The sequence below is a fragment of the Puma concolor genome, chromosome A2 (assembly GCF_028749965.1).
Source record: "Puma concolor isolate L17-30 chromosome A2, mPumCon1.1.hap2, whole genome shotgun sequence".
NCBI lineage: Eukaryota > Metazoa > Chordata > Mammalia > Carnivora > Felidae > Puma > Puma concolor.
This window is the reverse complement of record NC_141668.1, coordinates 45,894,593-45,918,290: the sequence shown is the minus strand read 5'-3', so window position 1 is coordinate 45,918,290 and position 23,698 is coordinate 45,894,593. Positions and strand designations below refer to the sequence as shown.

Below are 23,698 nucleotides of genomic sequence, written 5' to 3'. Positions count from 1 at the left end.
TACACAGAATCTTATCTGCCTTTCTCCTTCTCTACTTTCTATGGGCTGATGGTGGAATTGCTGTTGGAATTCCTCTGCCCACATATGGTGGAGGTTGCAGTGTTTTCTTTATCCCAGCAATGCAGAAGGTACAAGGATAATGTAGTTTTATGGTTTTTTTTTTTTTTTTTTTTTTTTCCCCAGGAGAGTAAAGGAGGGAGGGTTTTGGACTTAGGTGACCACCATTATTCTGTGTATCCAAAAAACTCTGTTTTTTAAAAGATACTTTTAGATCTCAGACATGTTAAAATGAATATAAAGGGACATTATGAACAACTTTATGCCAATATTTTAATAACTTAGATGAAATAAACAAATGACTTTAAGACCACAATTTACTAAAAACTGACACAAGAAGAAATAGAAAGTTTTTGTAGCTATGTATCTATTAAGATTTTTGAATTCATAATAAAAATCATTTCAAAAAGAATATTCCTAGCTTAGATAGTGTCACAGATGAAATACAGTAAATGTTTAAGGAAGAGATAATACCAATGTTATATAAACTCCAAAAATAGATGAGGAGGTAATGCTTCCCAACCCATCTGTGAGGCCTGAATGGCCTTGATACTAAAGCTGTCAAAGATATTATAAGAAGGAAACATTACAATCAGTCTCCCTCATTAACACAGATGCAAAAATACTAAAATAATATTAGCAAATGGAATCTAGCAATATGCAAAATGGATAACCTGTCATGAGCAATTGGAAATTTACTCCAGGAATATAAGGTTGGTTCCACAATTGGAAATAAATCCATAAAAAACAAGAAAAACTGTAATACTTAACATAAAATGAGTTATAGACCTAAATTTAAAAGCTGAAACAATGAAACTTGTACAAGAAAAAAATAAATATTTATTTTTATAGAGAAAATTTTTATTACCTCAGAGTAGGCAAAGATTTCTCAGGCATACAAAGCACTAATCAGAAAAGAAACAAAATGGCAAATTATACTTCACCAAAGTTAAAATCTAGTCTTTGAAAGATAACTTCAAAAGATAACATTTTTATAAGAAAATGAAAAGGCAAGCCTTAGACTGAAAGAAAATATTCATAATGCATATAGGTGACAAATGAGTTGTATCCAGAACATATGGACTCTTAAAACTCAATAAGAAGCTAAACAACCCCAATTTTTAAAAATGAACTAGTATTTGAAGAGACATGTCACAAAAGAAGATATACCAATGGCCCAATAAGGACATGAAAAGATGCTCAGCATCAATAGGCCCCAGGGAAATTCATATTAAAACCATAACGAGATAGCTCTGCATATCCAGCAAAAAAGCCAAAATAAAAAAAGACTGAGGGGCACCTGGGTGGCTCAGTTGGTTGAGCGTCTGACTCAGGTCATGATCCCAGGGTTCTAATTCTGTTTAGAGTATCATGCTAAGTGTGGAGCCTGCTTAAGAGTCTCTCTCTTCCTCTGCCCCGCCCCACTGCTTGCGTGTGCTCTCTATCACAACAAAACAAAAACCAAAACAAAACAAACAAAAAAGACCGAAAATAACAAGTTCAGTTACTGGCTGATCACATTGAACTTGTGACAGCTTGATTTTATGTTCTTGTATGTAAGATGTGTGGGAAGTCCAAGGTACGTAAAACCTTGGATTGCAGGTAACTTGTTCTGTGAGTGTTCTGCAGATGGGCAAACATTTCTAATACATTTTAACTTGATAAACAAAAGACGTCTTGCAATACAAGTAGTACGTGACACATGATCACAAGTGAGTCAATGGTTCTTAAAATTCGCTTTGATACACAAGTGCTTTGGATAACAAGCATGTTTCCAGAATGAATTATGCTCACAAACCAAGGTTTTACTATATTTCCTAAACTTATTTGACTTGAGGTATCTTAACTCCCATTCCCTGTGGCTCTTGTTACGGCTTGGTTTTAGGCTTTATTAGGTGAGTCTAGAGCAGGGTTTACTCTAGGGCATCGTTCTTACTTTTAAAGGAGCAGACTTTCTCAGTGTGTTTACAAGGTGTTAATGAAGCCTCTCCATATCAGCTGGGCTAGACCTCTAACTAATCGCCCAGCACTGCTTGACTTCTGGTATCTGTTCCATTCCTTCCCCTGTAGCAGTCATCCTTTGGTAAATCCTGTCATCTCTCCATGTGCATGCTCAGGTCTGTGCTCAATTATGGACTCTCAGGAAACTATCTCACAGCCTTATGCTTTTCCCACTGTAGGGCTCCTTTCTCTCTGCTCCACAGGTTTCAAGTTCCTCCCCCAAGTGTGACTTCTGCCTCCTCAGCGTAGTGGCCACTGTGCTCTGCTTGAGCTCCAGCTTGCTGTGCTGCAGTTGGCAGTTGTCTCTTGACAGCGAGCTTGGGCAGTGGTGGCTTTGACCTTATGAGTTTACCTTCTCTTGGAATCATAGGCTTGTGCTACCTGTTGTCAAATGCTTGCTGACTGTAGTCTGATACATTTTGTTCAGTTTATGGGAGGTTATGGTGGGAGGGTATATTACTCCATTTTAGCTGGAAGTTGAAATCCTCCCAGAGAGTCTTGACTTCCTAATACTTAGAAAACAAGATTATTCTTAGTTTCCTGAAGGAGAATAGAAAAGCTATAAGATCTGCCTTAAATTTCCTCCAGGAACAGGGAAGCATGATTCCACAGAGCAGATTTAAAGGGACAATATGAGAAAGAATAAAATTGTGTCCTACTTACACTCTGCTGAGTTCAGGTAGGAAGGAGATGTTATCTTTTCATTTGGTACTCTTCTGACTTCTCAGTTTTATTACTTTACAGTTTTAAATGGTTAAAAGTGAACCCAGTTTAGAGGCACCTGGGTGGCACGGTCTGTTAAGCATCTGACTCTTGATTTTGGCTGAGGTCATAATCTCATGGTTCTTGAGTTTGAGCCCTGCATTGGACTCTGTGCTGAGAGTGTGGAGCTTGCTTGGAATTTTCTGTCTCTGGTCTCTCTCTCTTTCTGCCCCTCCCCTCCTTCTCTCTTTCTCCCTCTCAAAAATAAATAAGTAAACATTAAAAAATAATAAACCCAGTTTAACAAGAAGAATTGATTCCTGAGAATAGTCCCTTCCAAACCCTCAAATATCATATGATAGGCCTCTATGACTTCAGAGGTGGTTTTCAGTCAGCCCTTTGATAAACACAAAAATCATGTTTATAATCATTACATGGCTTTGCCAATGACAAAAGATAATAATTTGAATTTTTTTGTTATTCTGAGTATTTGACTTCTGGTGATCTTTCCATATAACTTCTTTCTTTTTCTTTTAATTTATTTTTAAGAAAGAGAGAGAGAGAGAGAGAGAGTGAGAGTGAAAGAGAGAGTGAAAGAGAGAGAGAGTGTGAGCAGGGGAGGAGCAGAGAGAGACAGAAACACAGAATCTGAAGCAGGCTCCAGGCTCTGAGCTGTCAGCACAGAGCCTGCTGCGGGGCTCGAACTCGTGAACCACAAGATCATGACTTGAGCTGAAGTTGGCTGCTTAACCGACTAAGCCACCCACGCGCCCCTCCATATAATGGGGCGCCTGGGTGGCCCAGTCGGTTAAGCATCTGACTTCGGCTTAGGTCATTGATCTGGTGGTTTGTGGGTGCAAGCCCCGTGTAGGGCTCTGTGCTGACAGCCCGGAGCCTGCTTTGGATTCTGTGTCTCCCTCTGTCTCTGCCCCTCCCCCGCTCACTCTCTGTCTCTCTCAAAAGAAACGTTAAAAACAAAAAAGAATGTTAGACTTCATAGGCTTCATAAACATCTTTCATCACTTAATTTTTTTTAATGTTTTACTTATTTTAAGAGAGTGTGTGTGCTTGTGCATGAGCGGGGACAGGGCAGAGACAGAGGGAGAGAGAGAATCCCAAGCAGGCTCATTGATAGCACAGACACAGGGCTCGATCTCACGAACCATGAGATCCCAACCTGAACCGAAATCAAGAGTGGGATGCTAAATAAGTTCCTGGCCTCAAGATCAGTTATATATTTGTTGACTATGTATATGTAAATAAGAGTATGCTTGTGATTTTTTTTTTCTTCATTTTATTTTTAGTGTTTTTACTTGGAAGGAAAAAAAGAACAAATGTTAACATTTAGTTAGACCCCTGATAGTCTCTAGTTCTTAAGATATCAGGATACAAATAGAAACATTATTAAGTGGGTAAATTATCACTCTTCAATGCAGGGTGAATTTAAGATGAAAATAATATTATAAAATTATAAATTATAAAATTTATAAATTATAAAATAAAATTCCTGTTCTTTGATGAATTGGATAAATCACTTTTTTTTCTCCAAGTAATATTGGATGTATTTAGAAGGATAGTTTTTTGGGAAACTGCATTAATAGTAAGCAATTTAACATACAGATTTTCAAATTATATGTTTGCTAATTAAGTTTTCTCCCTTATTTTCCTATTCCTTGGCTTCCCCTTAGCCTTTTCTTTTCTATCTTATATCTAGTCTTCTTTTAAAATTTCATCCACTTATATGTGTGCAAATTCTAAAGGATGCCACGATGGTAGGGATGTTTGGTATAGGGGAATAAAAGTGCTTTAAGAGTCCGGGGTACCCAATTCAAGTGGTTCCGACAATGCTATACCTGTAGGTGGGGCTAATTAACTGCACCTGTCTAATTTTACAAATCCATTTTTACCATTTGGGGATTAAGTAAAAGGTTCTGTTTGGTGACATAAAAACTTATTCTCATGACCAGGGAACAGTTCAGAATGCATTTATTGCTGACTGGATCCATACTGTTATATTCATTTGTGAATGGAGATATCTCTTCTCAAATAAGTGGCCTAACATGTACCCAGTTTGCTTTACTTTCGCATTCCTCTATTTGCAAGAGGAATTAACTGCATGTTTTTCTCACATTTGTTGGAGCCAACATGCTGAACCTATAGAGACGATAGAAGCTGGAAGAGAAGAGAAGCTCTGGAACCATTTTATCATTAGATTAAATATACATAAATACAAATTATGAGATATTTTCTCTTTGATATGTATCCCATCTCTTTTTCTTGAATTTTCTTCTTAGAAAAGTTTCATGTTTTAGGAGACTAACCACATAAAAGGGAAAATCTGAATGCTGATTTCTGCATTAGGCAAAGAAAGGGTTGTTATTACCATCTGTAATTATTGTTACTAGTTTTCTCATTCTTGCCCATTTGAGGATCAAAGGTTTTGTTTAATGTCATTGAACTCTGACCCCTTACAAGGCAGCATACACTTCGGACACTAGGCCATCAGGCCTTCTGTGTTCTTGTTAACATGTACATTGTTAAAATGTACATAGTGTCCTTTTGGCTGGTATAATGACATCTACACTTCTGCTTTTAATAAGAATAAGAATGACCCTTTCTGAATAATGCCATTAAAAAGAGAAGAGGTTCTCCATTATTTGCAGAAGTTCTTCACTGATGGTTGGCACAATTTTTTAGTTCCTAAACCTAGGTCTCAGTCCTATCCTTGCAAAAGGCCAAGCTGTTTACTAAGGAAAAGGGTTAGTATCTGTGTATATAAAGAAATTCTTGGGGCGCCTGGGTGGCGCAGTCGGTTAAGCGTCCAACTTAAACCAGGTCACGATCTCGCGGTCCGTGAGTTCGAGCCCCGCATCAGGCTCTGGGCTGATGGCTGATGGCTCAGAGCCTGGAGCCTGTTTCTGATTCTGTGTCTCCCTCTCTCTCTCTGCCCCTCCCCCGTTCATGCTCTGTCTCTGTCCCAAAAATAAATAAACGTTGAAAAAAAAAATTAAAAAAAAAAAAAAAGAAATTCTTTTCCATGTAGGAAAAGTATGGGTACTGTATTCCATTCAAGGTAACAAACCACTGAGGTAAAAAAGAATTATCTTTTAACAACCCAATTAATCCTTGATCTTTTTTTTTTTTTTTCAACGTTTATTTATTTTTGGGACAGAGAGAGACAGAGCATGAACAGGGGAGGGGCAGAGAGAGAGGGAGACACAGAATCGGAAACAGGCTCCAGGCTCTGAGCCATCAGCCCAGAGCCCGACGCGGGGCTCGAACTCACGGACCGCGAGATCGTGACCCGGCTGAAGTCGGACGCTTAACCGACTGCGCCACCCAGGCGCCCCCCAATTAATCCTTGATCTTTAAAAAGAAAAAAAAAGGTATTGGGAGTATCAATCAGGTAATAAACCTATTACAAATCAATTTTTTTTTAAGATTTTTTTTAAGCTTATTTATTTATTTTGAGAGAGAGAGAGAGTGAGCAGGACAGGGGCAGAGAGAGAGAGAGACAGACAGACAGACAGACACACACACACACACACACACACACACACACACACACACACACACACACAGAATCCCAAGCAGGTTCTGCACTGTCAGTGCAGAGCCTGATGTGGGACTCGTACCCATGAAACACGAGATCATGACATGAGCCTAAGTCAGATGCTTAACTGACTGAGCTACCGAGATGCCCCTGAAAATCTGTTTTAAGATCAACGAGAAGTTTGCTATGCTTGCCTTCTTCACATGGTGGTAGTTTGTGGGAGAACTTTGACTTTGATGGAATAGATGTGTGTGTTTGCCTAACTTATTGCTGTGTGTGAAAGAAAGGATCTCTTGGATGGACCAAATTGCTTTTTGTTTTACTGATTTTTTTTTTTAATGTTTACTTATTTTTGAGAGAGAGAGAGACAGAGCATGAGTGGGGAAGGGCACAGAGAGAGAAAGAGGGAGACAGAATCTGAAGCAGGCTCCAGGCTCTGAGGTGTCATCACAGAACCTGATACGGGGCTTGAGCTCATGAGATCATGACCTGAGCTCATGAGATCATGACCTGAGCTGAAGTCAGAGGCTTAACTTACTGAGCCACCGGGTACTCCTTATTGATCATTTTCTGAAACTGAGATTGCCTTATTAAAACTAAGGAGTATGTTTGGTGAAATTTGATACTTCATTTTTAATAATTGATATTTTCTCATATATTGATTTATTTATGGTAGTTTTTATTAAAAACAGGCATTTGTTATGGGACAGAGAGTAGCATACTTAAGATTATTTGCAGTTCCTAATTTTTAACACTAAAAGTGATTGTTTTGACATTTAGTATTTCTGATCACATGAGCCATTATTGTATCTGTGGAGTATTTGGGGCTTCCGCTTTGAAAACAGTGGAAATGATTAAAATTCAAAAATTTTAGTTCTCCAAATACTATCTGCTGGTTACTTAAATTTTGTATTGACTTCATACAATGTTTATAATGCAGATACATTCCAATTATATTTTGATACAAGATAGCATTTATAATCCTCAGAATGTACATATATCCTAACCATGCCAAGATAACACTGATGTTGAAACAACAGTAGCTGGTCTGATGTTTAAAAGAAACACTTGCTAGCTGAAGGACATTCCTCTTGAGGCATAGACTGGAAACCATGTTGAGTATGTTAAGTGATTCCATCTGACCTGCAGAAAATCACTATTGGTTACATTTTCACTTTGCACATATGTCACTGACAAAGCCAACTGGCTGAAGTAAGTTTTTTGCAATGGACATTTCTGGCTGAGCTTTTGGAAGACTGCATTTTAAAATATGAAACATAAAAAAACATACCATTCACTGGCTGCACATCAAAAGCAAATGGCCAGAGGAAACAAGATAAACTATAAAACTTGTAAGATGAAAACATTAAATTTTGTGTACAGTTTTATTATTTGTAGTAGGTTTAAAAATAATTACACTTAATATAATCCAATGCCCCTCAAAGAGCAAAAAGATATGGAATCAACCTCAGACATTACAGCAAAGGATATATTGGTATAACTTAATAAAGAAAAGATTTTGACATTGTTCCTTTTATGAATGTTTAATCACAACTGTATGTAGGTTTTATATGTACTGAGTGAAGACTTGGAAAATTGATGTGAATCAATGTTACTTTTGTCCTTTGAGGAAATTCAATCTGGGCTGGAAAAAACTATCAACTTGAGGCAAAAATTTTGGGGTTTGAGTCTTTGTTTTGCCATTGAATGACTTTGTCAGCATAAAACATATCCTCTTTTTAGCCGTGGTTTCCCTTAGAATATGGTTGTGTATTTGTCTGATCCTGTCATTGTCAGTAATGAACTATTGTTTAGAAGTGGCTTAAGCTCCTGATAAGAAAGCCACTTTTTGTAAATTCAGAGTATTATTTTTTTTTTTTCAACGTTTATTTATTTTTGGGACAGAGAGAGACAGAGCATGAACGGGGGAGGGGCAGAGAGAGAGGGAGACACAGAATCGGAAACAGGCTCCAGGCTCTGAGCCATCAGCCCAGAGCCCGACGCGGGGCTCGAACTCACGGACCGCAAGATCGTGACCTGGCTGAAGTCGGACGCTTAACCGACTGCGCCACCCAGGCGCCCCCAGAGTATTATTTTTATAGCGCACAGTAACTGAACTGATGAAGCCAGAGCTACGAACCACAGGTGACATTCAAAGATTGCTGAATATTTAGAAGTAGTTACATCTTATTTAGTTAGGATTTATACAGGCTTCTTCTGGGAAGCTCTTTGTTAGATACTGTTAGAGTTATAAGGTAAATAAATGCTAGTGTCCCAGTCCTAAGAAAGGAAAGAAACCAACATCAGAAACTGACATGAGTTACATGCTGACTTGTGCTAAGTGCTTTATTGGTGATTAACTGACCTCATGTAATCACCTGTATCAGTTGAAGGTCTCGTAGCAGCATTTATTTAGTGCTTCCTATTGCCACTTATTTTGCTGAGAGTTGTATAACTGTAATGTGTTTAATGAGGAAAGTAAGGTTTAAGTAATTTCTTTAAGGACATATAGCTGACAAATGGCAGAGTGCACATTTCACACCTCTATTGCTTTTTGGGGTCAACATATCTTCAAATAAGAGTGTGAGTTGGTGTCATGACAGTTTCCATGTTGAGTGATTCAGAATGGCTGCCAATGATACTTTTTGACTGACCCTGTAATGCTGAGTGTGAAAAGCATTGGTGGGTTGGGATGTTGGGGCTATTCCCAATTGACTTGCACTTGGCATTTGCTTTGATATTAGCCAGTTTGTTGTGGTTAGACTGTCTTCACCATTGAGGTGATTTTTGTTATATATAAAACTATGTTGTACACAATTATGTCCATAAACATAAAGGTTGGATTTAAGTTGTTTTGAGCACAATCACGTTTATGAAATGTGAAGATAGTTGATTCTCAGGCATACTATGATTTTATTAGTAAAGTAATGAGATGTAGGTGTTACCTTCTTTTATACATATATTATTTGCCTATTGTAAGGTACCCAGTTCATGTGTTTACCAATTTATGTTTAATCTTATACCAACTAGGGCAAAACAAATGCCAAGGCCCTTCTTAATTCTGAGATTAGCATGAAGTAACAACAATAAAAAGAAACATTCCAAGCCCACCTTTTAAATGCAAATTATAAAATTTCACTTGGCGAAGAGTAGGGGAAAGAAATCATGTTTTATGGTTTTGATTTAGACTAAGAAATTTGTTTGACAACTACAAAATTAAAGCCATGTACCTTTTCTAAAGTGTAAGAGAAAAATCTAAAGCCTCTCTTACAAGCTTAGCAGTGCTTTTTGTGTGTTGAATTTCTCCTGTCTGAGTTGCCTTTACCAGCTGATGGCAGCCAGAGCCTTTTTGAAGGTTCACCTCTGTTGGTGTCACTTTCTCCATGAAGCCCTCCTGTCTGGCTTCTGGTTTGGTTATTTCTGCTTCTTTATTTCTAAGGAATTTGTTTATACCTTGCCTTTAATTATTGCATGTATTAAGTTATGGTGTAATGATTTGTTTCAATATTTCTTAATCCCAGTATTTCTTTCTTGAGATCAAGGTCACTATATTTTATTCATATTTTAAAATCTCTATTACATAGCCCAGTTCCAGTCATACAGTAAGTAATCAATGTCTGGAATGAATGTATATGCTAATTATATGTTAGTTTTTAAAAATATGTATAAGATTGAAGTCACCAAATACAGTGAACTCCATTCAAAAAGTAGTTATTTTAAAATAGTTTCGTTTGGGTGGCTCAGTTGGGTAAGCCTCTGACCGGCTCAGGTCATGATCATCCAGTTTGTAGGTTTGAGCCTCTTTTTGGTCTGTGTGCTGACAGCTCAGAATCTGGAGCCTGCTTCAGATTCTGTGTCTCCCTCTCTTTCTGCCCCTCCCCTGCTCTCTCTCTCTCTCTCTCAAAAATAAATAAACGTTAAATTTTTAAAAAATAATTTTGTTTGGGATTAAAGTGTCTTCTGTTTATTTCATTTTAATAATAAGAAAAAAATAGGGGAAACTGCTTTCTATTGTGGGAGATTATGGCCTTCATGAGATAACTCCCTTGCTTTTAAATTAACAACTTTGCTGGGACAAAAACAGACACTCAGATCAATGGAACAGAATAGAGAACCAGAAATGGGCCCATAAATGTATGGCCAAAATATTTGACAAGGCAGGAAAGGATATCCAATGGAATAAAGACAGTCTCTTCAGGAAATGGTCCTGGGAAGACTGGACAGCAACATGCAGGAAAATGAAACTGGACCACTTTCTTACACCATGCACAAAAACAAACTCAAAATGGATGAAAGACCTAAACGTAAGACAGGAAGCCAGCACAATCCTACCTAAATGTAAGATAGGAAGCCATCAAAATCCTAGAGGACAAAGCACGCAAAAACCTCTTTGACCTTGGCTGCACATTTCCGGATGCAAGGGAAACAAAAGCAAAAATGAACTATTGGGACCTCGTCAAAATAAAAAGCTTCTGCACAGCTAAGGAAACAGTCAGCAAAACTAAAAGGCAACCGATGGAATGGGAGAAGATGTTTGTAAATGACATATCAGATAAAGGGTTAGTATCTAAAATCTATAAAGAACTTAACAAACTCAACACCCAAAAAACAAATAATCCTCTGAAGAAATGTGCAAAAGACATGAATAGACACTTCTCCAGAGAAGACATCCTGATGGCTAATGGACACATGAAAAAATGCTCAACATCACTCATCATCAGGGAAATACAAATCAAAACCACAGTGAGATACCACCTTATACCTGTCAGAATGGCTAACCTTACCAACTCAGGCAACAACAGATATTGGTGAGGATGTGGAGAAAGAGGATCACTTTTGCACTGCTGGTGGGAATGCAAACTGGTGCAGCCACTCTGGAAATCAGTATGGAGGTTCCTTAAAAAATTAAAAATAGAACTACCCTACGACCCAGCAATTGCACTACTGAGTATTCATCCAAGGGATACAGGTGTGCTGTTTCAAAGGGACACATGCACCCAATGTTTATAGCAGCACTATCGTTAATAGCTAAAGGATGAAAAGAACCCAAATGTCCATTGATGGATGAATGGATAAAGAAGATGTGGTGTATATATACAATGGACTATTACTCGGCAATCAGAAAGAATGAAATCTTGCCATTTGCAACTATGTGGATGGAACTGGAGGATATTATGTTAAGTGAAATTAGAGAAAGACAAATATCACATGACTTCACTCATATGAGGACTTTAAGAGACAAAACAGATGAACATAAGGGAAGGAAGCAAAAATTATATAAAAACAGGGAGGGGGACAAAACATAAGAGACTCTTAAATACAGAGAACAAACAGGGTGGCTGGAGGGGTTTTGGGTGGAGGGATGGCCTAAATGGGTAAGGGGCATTAAGGGAAATACCTGTTGGGATGAACACTGGGTGTTATACATAGGGGATGAATCAGTGGTATCTATTCCTGAAATCATTTTTGTGCTATATGCTAACTAACCTGGATGTAAATTAAAAAAAAATTAATTAAAAAAATAAATTAACAACTTTGTTGCTAGACAGAAATTGTAGAGCATTTTAATTTTGGAGTAGATCTAGAGTGCTTCAGGTAATTCATGTAACTGAAAATAAAGCTTTTGTATTGTTCATATACTAGAGTGAATTGCTTATAATTGCTTATAACCTCTTAAAAATTTTTTTGGTACAAATTGCTTATGTCATTATAGAATTTTTTTTTTTAATATATTTTTTTCAATGTTTATTTATTTTTGGGACAGAGAGAGACAGAGCATGAACGGGGGAGGGGCAGAGAGAGAGGGAGACACAGAATCGGAAACAGGCTCCAGGCTCTGAGCCATCAGCCCAGAGCCCGACGCGGGGCTCGAACTCACGGACCGCGAGATCGTGACCTGGCTGAAGTCGGACGCTTAACCGACTGCGCCACCCAGGCGCCCCTGTCATTATAGAATTTAAGTCCCATTTTTTTTTCTTTTGCGAGAGAGCGAGAGAGGGAGAGAACGTGTGCACAGGGGAGGAGTAAAAGGAGATGGAGAGAGAGAGAGAGAGAGAGAGAGAGAGAGAGAGAGAGAGAATGACTCTTAATCATACCCTACACCCAGCTCAGAGCCTTAAGTGTGGTTCAGTCTCACACCGTGAGATCATGACCTCAGCTGAAATCAAGGGTTAGATGCTTAACCAACTGAGCCACCCAGATGCCCGCTCTTGAAAAAATTTTAACAACCTTAGCAAATCTTGCCAGAATTTACTCTACTTCACTGAGGTATGTGGCAAGTTTGAATTTGGAAATGCATTTGTATTTTTGTATTTTAAATAAGGAGAGTATTTTGAATGGCAATCATGTTTATATTTGAGGAAAAAACAACCATCTCTGTTTCTATCTCTATGTCTGTCTGTCCCAATATATAATGTATATATATAAAGATACATATATATACACATATATATATATGGGGATATATACATATCATTTTATATATATATATAAATCAGTAACACTTCTTATATATATATTTTATTTATATTTATATATATATTTATAGTATATATATTTTATTATATATATTTATATATATATAAAAGAAGTGTTACTGATTAAAGATCAAATAACAGTATAAGAATTTGAACCCTAAGAGGAAAACATTGTAGTATATACACAGTGAAATGAGGGGGTCTTTGCAAATGAAAGGAAGCCGATGTATGATTAGCAGTAGCAGACGTTGTGGTGCATATGACTATAACTTTAGTCTCTTATCTATGTAGCATGGACTCTGTTGAAAATGGAAAAATTTTCTCATTTCCAGTTGTAGGTCTTTATGTGTTTGTTTCTTTGTCTAAGAAGTCAAAGACTCATGCACATGACTTTGGATAGGGATGATGGAGATTATATGGAATTCTGTCTTTAAAATTGTTTTCTTTCTGTTATAATCAAGTCATCAAATTGTTTTATGGTTGAGTTTCAGAAAAAATCGGGGAATAGTTTCTAGCTATTCCCATAATAGCTAACATAATGGATGGGGTTGGGTGACATCTTTATTACCCCATGAATTGAAGGGTTAGGGTTTTTGGCCTTGATTTCTGGTGGTTCTGCAGGTTCCCCCAACAAAGAATTCTAATCACATAGAAAATGGAGGAATAATGGGGTGCCTGGCTGGCTCAGTGGAAGAGCATGTGACTCATGCAACTGTTAATCTTGGTGTTGTGAGCTCAAACACCATATTGGATGTAGAGATTATTAAAAGAAATAAATAAACTTAAAAAAATTGAGAAATAAGTTGCCTCATCATCATTTCTACCATCATTGCCTTAATTTGGATTTTCTGTTTCTCATCTACATTAAAAGAGCCTCCTTACTCTGTGCCGCTTATCTTGCACTCTAGGCTCCCTGTTTATTCCTTCCTTCCAATTCTCCATTCTGCTGCTTTAAGGTAATCTTTCAGAGCACAAACCTGATCATGTCTTTGCCCTGCTTAAAATTCCTCATGGCTCCCATCACTTGTAAGAAGAATAAGAGGGCTTATATGAGTGGCTGGCCCTTCTAAGCTCTCTGGTCTGATCTTACTTCAGATACTTTCTTATACTTCTGCATACACAGTGAAATACATCATCATCCCTCAGTTTTTCATTTAACCAGATCCCACTCCTTCAAAATTTAATTCAGGTTTCACTTTTTTTTGGTAGGAGGACTTGGAAATCTGTTACACCTACCTTTGCCCTCTTTCTCCAGTCTTAGGTATGCCTTTTATGTGAAACTCTTAAGACCATTTGTGTGCTTCTATATAACATATATCATACTGTTGTGTAATTTTTTGTCTGTTTCTTTCACTAGACTATAAGTTCCTTGAGATCAAGGACTTCTTTTCTCTCTTCATCTATGATGCCTGACATAACTTCTGTTAGTTTAGAATACTAAAAACTTAAGTGGTTATTTAATATTTATTATAGGTGAGTCTGTTTTGCAGATAGCTTTTGGTCCAAAGGCTTGTGCCACTTAATAGTGAACTAAGTAGTAACAATTATCAATTTGATTTTCTAATCTCTATAGTTAGTGAATGTTTGTCCCTATCCATTAACATAGATTTAAAATTGACTGAGGCATATTTATTTATTTATTTAAAAAAAAATTTTTTTTTTTTAACGTTTATTTATTTTTTTGGGACAGAGAGAGACAGAGCATGAACGGGGGAGGGGCAGAGAGAGAGGGAGACACAGAATCGGAAACAGGCTCCAGGCTCTGAGCCGTCAGCCCAGAGCCCGACGCGGGGCTCGAACTCACGGACCGCGAGATCATGACCTGGCTGAAGTCGGACGCTTAACCGACTGCGCCACCCAGGCGCCCCAACTGAGGCATATTTAAAGTTAATTGTTCCTCTCTCTTCATGTTTTCTTAAATGGATCTTAGGGTGTGAATGTGGTATTTACTTTTGAATACAGTTTTGTGATTATTTAGATTTGTATTTTAAAAATTCTAATATGAGATTTTTTATTTATACTGCTAATAATAGCTACATTATTAGGCATATTTTATGAATGACTCTGTGTTAATGTCTTTGTATGCAGTGTCTTATTTAATTGCCCAACAATCTTGGGGCGCCTGGGTGGCGCAGTCGGTTAAGCGTCCGACTTCAGCCAGGTCACGATCTCGCGGTCCGGGAGTTTGAGCCCCCATCGGGCTCTGGGCTGATGGCTCAGAGCCTGGAGCCTGTTTCCGATTCTGTGTCTCCCTCTCTCTCTGCCCCTCCCCCGTTCATGCTCTGTCTCTCTCTGTCCCAAAAATAAATAAACGTTGAAAAAAAAAATAATTGCCCAACAATCTTGTCAAATCAGTGTGATTAACTTCATTTCATAGATGAGTAGACTGATGTTTATCAATTAAAATTTCTTGCTTGAGTTTACACAGCTACTAAGTGCAGAGCTGAAGTTTGGACCTGAGTGGATAATACCAAGTTTTATTGGCTTTTATTCCTTTAAATATCTTAACAGGTGAAAATTGGGTTCTTTGTCTCTTGTCTCTCTCACTCTCCTCTATAAGATATTTTTTGAGTAGGTTAAATTGTTTGTCCTATTAATTCTCACAGTCTGGATATTGCTCCTTGTGTCCCATAGTGTCTTATAGATTAGTTCCTCTGTCCTTCATGTTTATGAATTTGTAATTCAGTCTGGAAGGTTTATCAGCCTCAGATTAGATTTTTTGGCAAGACAGCTTCACAACTGGTATGTGAACCTCTGTAAGGAGGCACAAGATGCCTGGTTGTCTCTCTTTTTGTCTTGTCAATAGCCATTGATGATCATTGCCTAGATCATTATTTTATTAGGGATTCTAAATGGTTATATTCTGATTTTACTATTCCTTAATTATATATTAGCTGAAATACATCTAAAAGAATAAGTCTTTAATAAATTATCAATAAATTAACCAACTCTTTGGTTACCCACAGGTACATTTCATATAAGAAAGCCAGGATAAATGCTTGGTTCTCTATTTTGAAATAGAGTTGGCTCCCTAGCATCCTCCCAAGATGATAAATTAGTTGTTGTTTTTGTTCTTTGCATATTATTATAAACTCATGGATTTAAATATTTGATGCATTTTCAATTTATTGAAGTTACTATTTTTATTGATGCTAATAATCATCTCATGTTTGGCCAAGGGAGCTTCTTCAAGTTGGCCCCTGAGCCCTTTGACATAGTACCAGTAGTCTTTGTCAGCTTTCTTTCTTCCTGTTATGAGATGTCCCAGCCTCATCTTCCAGAACTGGAATCAATAATTTTTTTTAAAGGAGGCTGTTTCTTTTTATCAAATGCCATTTGAAGATCACAGTCTGGGCACAAGGGGTACTCATTGTGCCTGGTTGGTTATTGCTTTTCGGTTGTTTTGGTGCATAGAGCTATTTTGGAAGATAAAATATATCACAGGTTCATTTTTTAAAGTTTATTTATTTATTTCGAGAGATTGTGCATTGGTGTGCACTTGCTAGGGAGAGGCATAGAGAGAGGGAGAGAGAAAATCCTAAACAGGCTCTGGGTTGTCAGCACAGAGCCCAACATGGGGCTCGATTTCACGAGCCATGAGATCATGACCTGAGCTGAAATCAGGAGTCCGACACTCAACTGACTGAGCCACCCATGTGCCCCTAAACTGTTTTAAAAAGTAACTAGTGTGGGGGGCGCCTGGGTGGCGCAGTTGGTTAAGCGTTCGACTTCAGCCAGGTCACGATCTCGCGGTCCGTGAGTTCGAGCCCCGCGTCGGGCTCTGGGCTGATGGCTCGGAGCCTGGAGCCTGTTTCCGCTTCTGTGTCTCCCTCTCTCTCTGCCCCTCCCCCGTTCATGCTCTGTCTCTCTCTGTCCCAAAAATAAATAAACGTTGAAAAAAAAAATTAAAAAAAAAAAAAAGTAACTAGTGTGTGCTTCAAAAGCAGTGGATAAGAATGACTTTTTAAATGAAAATTAATTACTGTTGTCATTAGGGTTTTGATTTATAATTTAAACATAAGAGGTTTATTTTCTCTACTTCAGGGTTTCTTACCCTTGGCACTGTTGGCACTTTGGTCTAGATGATTATTTGTTTTGGAGGCTGGCCTGTGCCTTTGCAGGATGTTGGTCTTTACCCATTAGATAGTAGTAATACCCACCTCCTCCCCCACCCAGTGTGACAACCAACCAGGGAGCAAAATCACCCTTGCTACTCTACATTATAGGATTAATGTTAACAAAAATTAAGGACTACATCTTACGTATAACTTATACCCCTCCTTTTATTGTTTAATTGATTGATTGATATTTATTTTAATTCTAGTATAGTTAACATACAGTTTTATGTTATTTCAGGTATACAATATAGTGATTAAGGAGTGTACTTGTGATGAGCACCGGCTGTAGTATGAAGTGCTGAGTCACTGTATTGTACATCTGCAATTAATACTACACTGTATGTTGACTAAGTGGAATTTAAATAAAAACTTAAAAAAAAAAGTGATTCAGTAATTCTCTACATTACTCAGTGCTCATCAGGATAAGTGTACTCTTTATTTTTATTTTTATTTTTATTTTATTTGAGAGAGAAAGAGAGAGTGAGCAGGGGAGTGAGTGGGGCAGAGGAAAAGAGAGACAGAAAGTCTTAAGTATGCTCTATGTTCACCACAGAGCCTGACATGGGGCTCAATCCCACGACCCTGGGATCATGACCTGAACCAAAATCAAAAGTCAGATGGTCAACCAACTGAGCCATCCAGGGGCCCCAAGATAAGTCTATTCTTAATTCCCACCCCTGTTTCATTCATCGTACTTACCTCTCCTCTGGTAACCATTAGTTTGCTCTCCATAGTTAAGAGTCTTTTTTAATTTGTCTCTTTTTTCCTTGTTCATTTGTTTTGTTTCTTAAATCCCACATATGAGTGAAATCATATGGTATTTGTCTTTCTCTGACATAGTTCGTTTAGCATTATACTTTCTAGATCCATACATGTTATTAGAGATGGCAAGATTTCATTCTTTTTTATGGCTGAATAATATTCCATTGTGTATGTGTATACATATACACACACATCTTCTTTATCCATTAATCTATTGATGGACACTTGAGCTGTTTGGCTATTGTAAATAATGGCTATTTATTTTGGCTATTGTAATTTGGCTATTGTAAATAATTTTGGCTATTGTAAATAATGCTATAATAAACATAGGGATGCATATATCGTTTTGAATTAATATTTTCATATTCTTTGGGTAAATACCCAGTAGTGGAGTTAGTGAATCATATGGTAGTTCTATTTTTAATTTTTTGAGGAACCTCCATACTGTTTTCTTTAGTAGCTGCACCAGTTTGCCTTCCCACCATCGGTGCAAGAGGGCTCCTTTTTCTCCATATCCTTGCCAACACTTGTTTCTTGTGATTTTGATTTTAGCCATTCTGACAGTTGTGAGGTGATATTTCATCGTGGTTTTGATTTGCATTTCTCTAATGTTGAGTGATGTTGAGTATCTTTCCATGTGTCTGTTGACCATCTGTGTATCTTCTTTGGAGAAATATCTGTTCATGTCTTTTGCCCATTTTTTAATTGGATTATTTGTTTTTTGGGTGTTGAGTTGTATAAGTTCTTTACATATTTTGGATACTAATCCTTTATCAGATATATCATTAGCAAACTTATTCTATCTTCAGTAGGTTGTCATTTAGTTTTGTTGATTGTTTTATTTTTGTTGATTCTCCTTTGCTGTGCAGAAGCTTCTTATTTTGATGTAGTCCCAATAGTTTATTTTTACTTTTTTTTCCCTTTTCACAGGAGGCATATTAGAAAAATGTTGCTATGGCCAATGTCAGAGAAGTTACTGCCTGTGTCTTTTCTAGGATTTTTAGGTTTCAGATCTCATATTTATGTATGTATGTATATATATATGTATGTATGTATGTATGTATGTATGTATGTATGTTTGTTTTGAGAGAGACAGAGAAAGAGAGCACACGTATGAGTAAGTGGGGAAGGAGTTGGGAGAAGGGGAGAGAGGGAATCCCAAGCTGGCCTTGCACTGTCAATGCAAAGTTCAATCTCACGAACTGTGAGATTATGACTTGAGCTGAAATCAAGAGTTGGATGCTTAACTGACTGAGCCATGAAGGTGCCCTGCAGGTCTCGCTTTTAGGTCCTTTATCCACTTTGAGTTTATTTCATTCTTTTGAATGTAGTTGTCCAATTTTCCTAACACCATTTGTTGAAGATACTTTTTCCCCCCCATTGTATTTTCTTACTTCCTTTGTTGAAGATTAATTGACTATATAATTGTGAGTTTATTTCTGGACTCTGTTCTGTTTTTTTAATCTGTGTGTCTGTATTTGAGCCAGTACCATACTGTTTTGATTACTACAGCTTTGTAGTATAACTTGAAATCTGGGATTGTGATATTTCCAGTTTTGTCCTTTTTTTTTCAAGATTGCTTCAGCTATTTGGGGTCTTTTGTGGTTCCATACAGATTTTAAGATTATTTTTTATAGTTCTGTGAACAATGCTGTTGGTATTTTGATAGGGATTACATTAAATCTGTAGATTGCTTTGGGTATTATGGTCATTTTAATAATATTTGTTCTTGCAATCCATGAGCATGGGATATTCTTCCATTTGTTTGTGTTGTTTTCAATTTCTTCCATCACCGTTTTATAGATTTCAGAGTAAAGGTCTTTTACCTCCTTGGTTAAGTTTATTCCTAGGTATTTATTATTTTTGGTACAGTTGTAAATGGGATTGTTTTCTTGATCTCTTTCTCCTGCTTCATTATTAGTGTGTAGAAATGCTATGGATTTCTGTATATTGATTTTGTATTTTGTGACCTTACTGAACTAATTTATCAGTTCTAGTAGTTTTCTGGTGGAATCTTTAGGGTTTCTATGTATATTATTATGTCATCTGTAAATAGTGAAAGTTTTCCTTCTCCCTTATCAATTTAGATGCCTTTTGTGCCTTTTTCTTTCTGATTGCTGTGTATAGGACTTCCAGTACTATGTTCAATAAAAGTGGTGAGAGTGGACATCCTTGTCTCGTTCCTCACCTTAGGGGAAAGGCTCTCAGTTTTTCCCCATTGAATATAATTTTAGCTGTGGGTTTTTCATTTATGGCCTTTATTATGTTGAGGTATGTTCCCTCTAAGCTTGCTTTGTTGAGGGTTTTTATCATGAATGAATATTGTACTTTATCTAATGATTTTTCTGTATCAATGAAATGATCATATGGTTTCATCCTTTCTCTTGTTGGTTATACCCCTCTTTCATTCTTCTATTACAACTCTTAGATCTGAATTAGAGTTTAATATATGTTACTTTTGACAAACTATGACAACTATTAAATTCATAGGTTACCCCTTTGGTATTGCACATTTTCTTTTGAGAGAATGACCAATAATAAGCTTTTTGATTTATGTTTCACATTCAAGTGTTTTAACTATTGCTTTAAAATTACTTCTTTTTTAAATTACAGAGGTCATCTGTAATTTGAAGACAGTTTAGAGGAACACGGAAAATTATTAAGAATAAAATATAAATCACCCTTAATCCTAAAATTTAGATATAAACCAAAATATGTAGTTGTAAATCAAGTATTGATAAAAATGCAGAGTGATTTTGGTGAACTGTTAGAGAAACTAGATTAAAATAGAATCTCCCTTTCTAGGTTAAAAATTACAAGCAATGACTATAAATAGTTCTTGAATTTTAAATATAATAAAGGTGCTAGAGCTCACTAGTATTTTCATTTAACTTGATTTTGACGGGGTGCCTGGGCGGCTTCAGTCGGTTGGGCGTCCGACTTCGGCTCAGGTCATGATCTCGCGGTTTGTGAGTTCGAGCCCCCCGTCAGGCTCTGTGCTGACAGCTCAGAGCCTGGAGTCTGGTTGGGATTCTGTCTCTCTCTCTCTCTCTCTCTCTCTCTCTCTCTCTCTCTCTGTCCCTCCCCTGCTCACGCTGTGTCTCTCAATAATAAGTAAACGTTAAAATAAATAAATACAGTACCACTAAAAAAAAATTAACTTGATTTTGACTGAGTTGTGTAAATAATTTTGATAGCATGTATTGAGGATATCTGTGACATTAAATAAGGCTTGTTTGTGAATGAATTATCCATTTGAGACATTAACATTAACTTCCTCACGTGTGTAAAGTACCTTCTTATATAGCACATAAAACCTTTCAACTGTTCATATATAATATATAGCCTAGGTGCCTATGTTTACCTATGTGTGTGTCTATATGTTTCTATATGTATCTGTATCTGTTTCTAATTTTATAAACAATGAAATCTAGGTTTGAACAGAAGCCATAGTCTGGTATATAATTGGAAAAATGTGTAGGGAAATCTAAGGAAAGTAGTAATTCAAACAATTCATCTGTTTAGAAAATGCTTTCAGGACTTTCCATGTTAAATCCATAATTCTATTATGATTATTGAATTTTGTTAGAAGAAGCATTTATTCATTGACTTAAACTTGCAACAGAATTTAACAATTAGAAATTTCCCTGAATGATGCATGCCATGTCTATTGGAGAAATAGAGGGGATTGAGAAGTGAGACATTATCTGGAAAATTGAAGTAATCTTATAGGTTAAATCTAGATCTTGGCGTTGATAGTTTAGGTGGTTAATGATGCTGCTGAAATATTTATTTATTTTTGCTTTTATTATTTTCTGTTAGAATGTACTACAGCAATTTTGACTAATTTCAGCAGTTAGTAAAATGTTACCAGGTTGCAAATAGATTTTTATTAGTTTCAAATAATCTGTTCAAGGTTGTATGTTATTTATTTTATCTAGGAAAGGGGAGCTCTCATTATTGACTTTTTGCTATCTTTTTTTGGAGTCAGTAGAGATTTATTGACTAATGGTCTATTTTATTTTGTGTGATATTAAAGATAGATACTTTCTATAAGAGGAACAACATTTGTGTTTTATACATTTATGTTTTTGTTAGACCAGCCGTCTTTTTTTTTTTTTCCTTAAGAAAGCTTCTGGTATTATATAACTGGCATCCCAAAATGTAAAGTCAATAGAGAACCATTAAAATATCTTAGATGGAGAGTGTATTTGATTTAAGAAGGAAAACTACAGATTTTTTTCTTTTGTTAAGGATATTTTAAAATCAAGACTGTTAACTTTGAAATTTCTATTGTTTTTCCAAAGGCTAAGAAAAACCAACATTATTTTTGATTTCAGGCTGTAGTTATGTATTGGGTATTCTGCCATGTGCCTTCATCTGTTTCCACTTAATTTTTCTAACAACCTGCAAAATAGATACTTTTCCCATCCTACAGATAAGGAAATTGGCAGTCAGAATTCTGTGTATCTGTGTATATTGTGTATATGTGTGTGAGTATATATACATACATATGTGAAAAAATGTGTGTGTGTATATATATGTATATATGTATATATATATATAAATACATATTAAAAGGTTTGAAGATTTCAGGGTTTAAATAGTATAATGGCAATCTCAAGGGAATAGAGAAAAAATAAAGTTCTTGGGAAATACTAATTTTTTTTTATATTCATGGTATCATCAGAGGAATTCGTGTGAATGGATGATAATAAAAGTAGTGGTTTTATAATGTAATCTTTTCTTCTCCTTGATTTTGTCATTGCTGATATATTTTGGTTTTAAATTCGACATGTGACAAGTACATTTAATATTTTCTTAGAGGGATGCCATCAAGTATTTTACTATGCCAAAGGATTTTACTAGTTCTCTCAGAACATGGACGCAAAGAAGAGTATGTTTTACTTTTTTGGAGAATGAGAATTTTGCATTAGGCAGCATTAAGGAGGTTAAGTGACTTTGCTTACCTTTCCACATGAAAATAAATATTTTTCTTTTCTCCTTCCTCTTTCTTTAAGACAGGATTCAGATCTGAGATCTTTTGAAAGTCCACTGGAGGTAGATCATGAAGGACTTGACTTTCTTCAGTAGGAGGTAGCAATCTTAGTACATTTACTTGTAATTAAAGCCAGGGCCCAGTGTTTCACTAGGGAATTTATTATTACTTTTAAGCAATGAGAATTTAAAACTTGGGAGTGGAGTTTTCTCTTATAAACCTTACAGTACATTTGGGCCTCAGGATTTAAAAAAACTGTTGACTGCCCATGGTGCATTAAAAAGATTCAAACTCATCATTTTAATAGTTTTGTGGCATTTTCTTTCATTGTAATGCTTATTTTATGCATTTTTATAAAGGTCCATTAGAATGCAGCAGCTTCTGTTGGAAGGACATGAAATTAAATTCTTGGCTTTACTGGCAACTTTTTTATCCTTGACAAAATTGATTGGTCTTTTAAAGTCTATACATGACTGGAGATGGAAACGTTTTGTGCACTGATGTATACAAAGTAACAGATTGTGTGTACATATACAGGAAGTGAAGTGGAAAAGCAGAGGTGCTCACCTGGACAATTCTGACTCTTAATGTTCTTTACCTGAAATAGTTGGCACTTGGCTATGTAGATATATAGTGTATACATATATACAATTTTATTTTTCCTTTTACTTTGTGTGATTATAAACTATTAGCAATTACTTATTCATGAACTTTAGATTTATAGTTCTTTTATATAGTGTAATAAAATTGCTGTAAGGAGTATTTTTCCTTATAATTATTTATAAATCGAAAATATAGTTAAATGAATAAAAAACAGTTACATGAGTGGGTTAATACTAAGTTTTATGATTAATTGTGCTTATTAATTGATTTTATAGATTAATTTATACACACATGAGCTATACTGTCCAGTCCTAGCTTTTTTGTGTTATAAATTCTGTCTTTCCATGTCAATAAATATAAATATAAATATAAATATAAATGTACATCATTTTTAATGGCATAGAATTCATGTTTTATGCATACATAA

At 36.2% G+C, this 23,698-nt stretch overlaps 1 protein-coding gene across 12 annotated transcripts in view; it reads left to right on the top strand.

Annotated features, from left to right (window-relative positions):
• The window catches only part of BBS9 (Bardet-Biedl syndrome 9), a 454,270-nt gene that overhangs the window by 69,989 nt on the left and 360,583 nt on the right, over positions 1 to 23,698 (top strand). The window contains exon 1 of one of the 12 annotated variants that reach the window (XM_086692962.1): positions 22,345 to 22,766. The exons of the other annotated variants lie outside the window; for them this stretch is intronic. The gene's annotated coding sequence lies outside the window, so the exon portion shown is untranslated. Of the gene's footprint in view, positions 1 to 22,344; positions 22,767 to 23,698 lie in introns of those variants that run through there. 12 annotated transcript variants of the gene reach the window in all.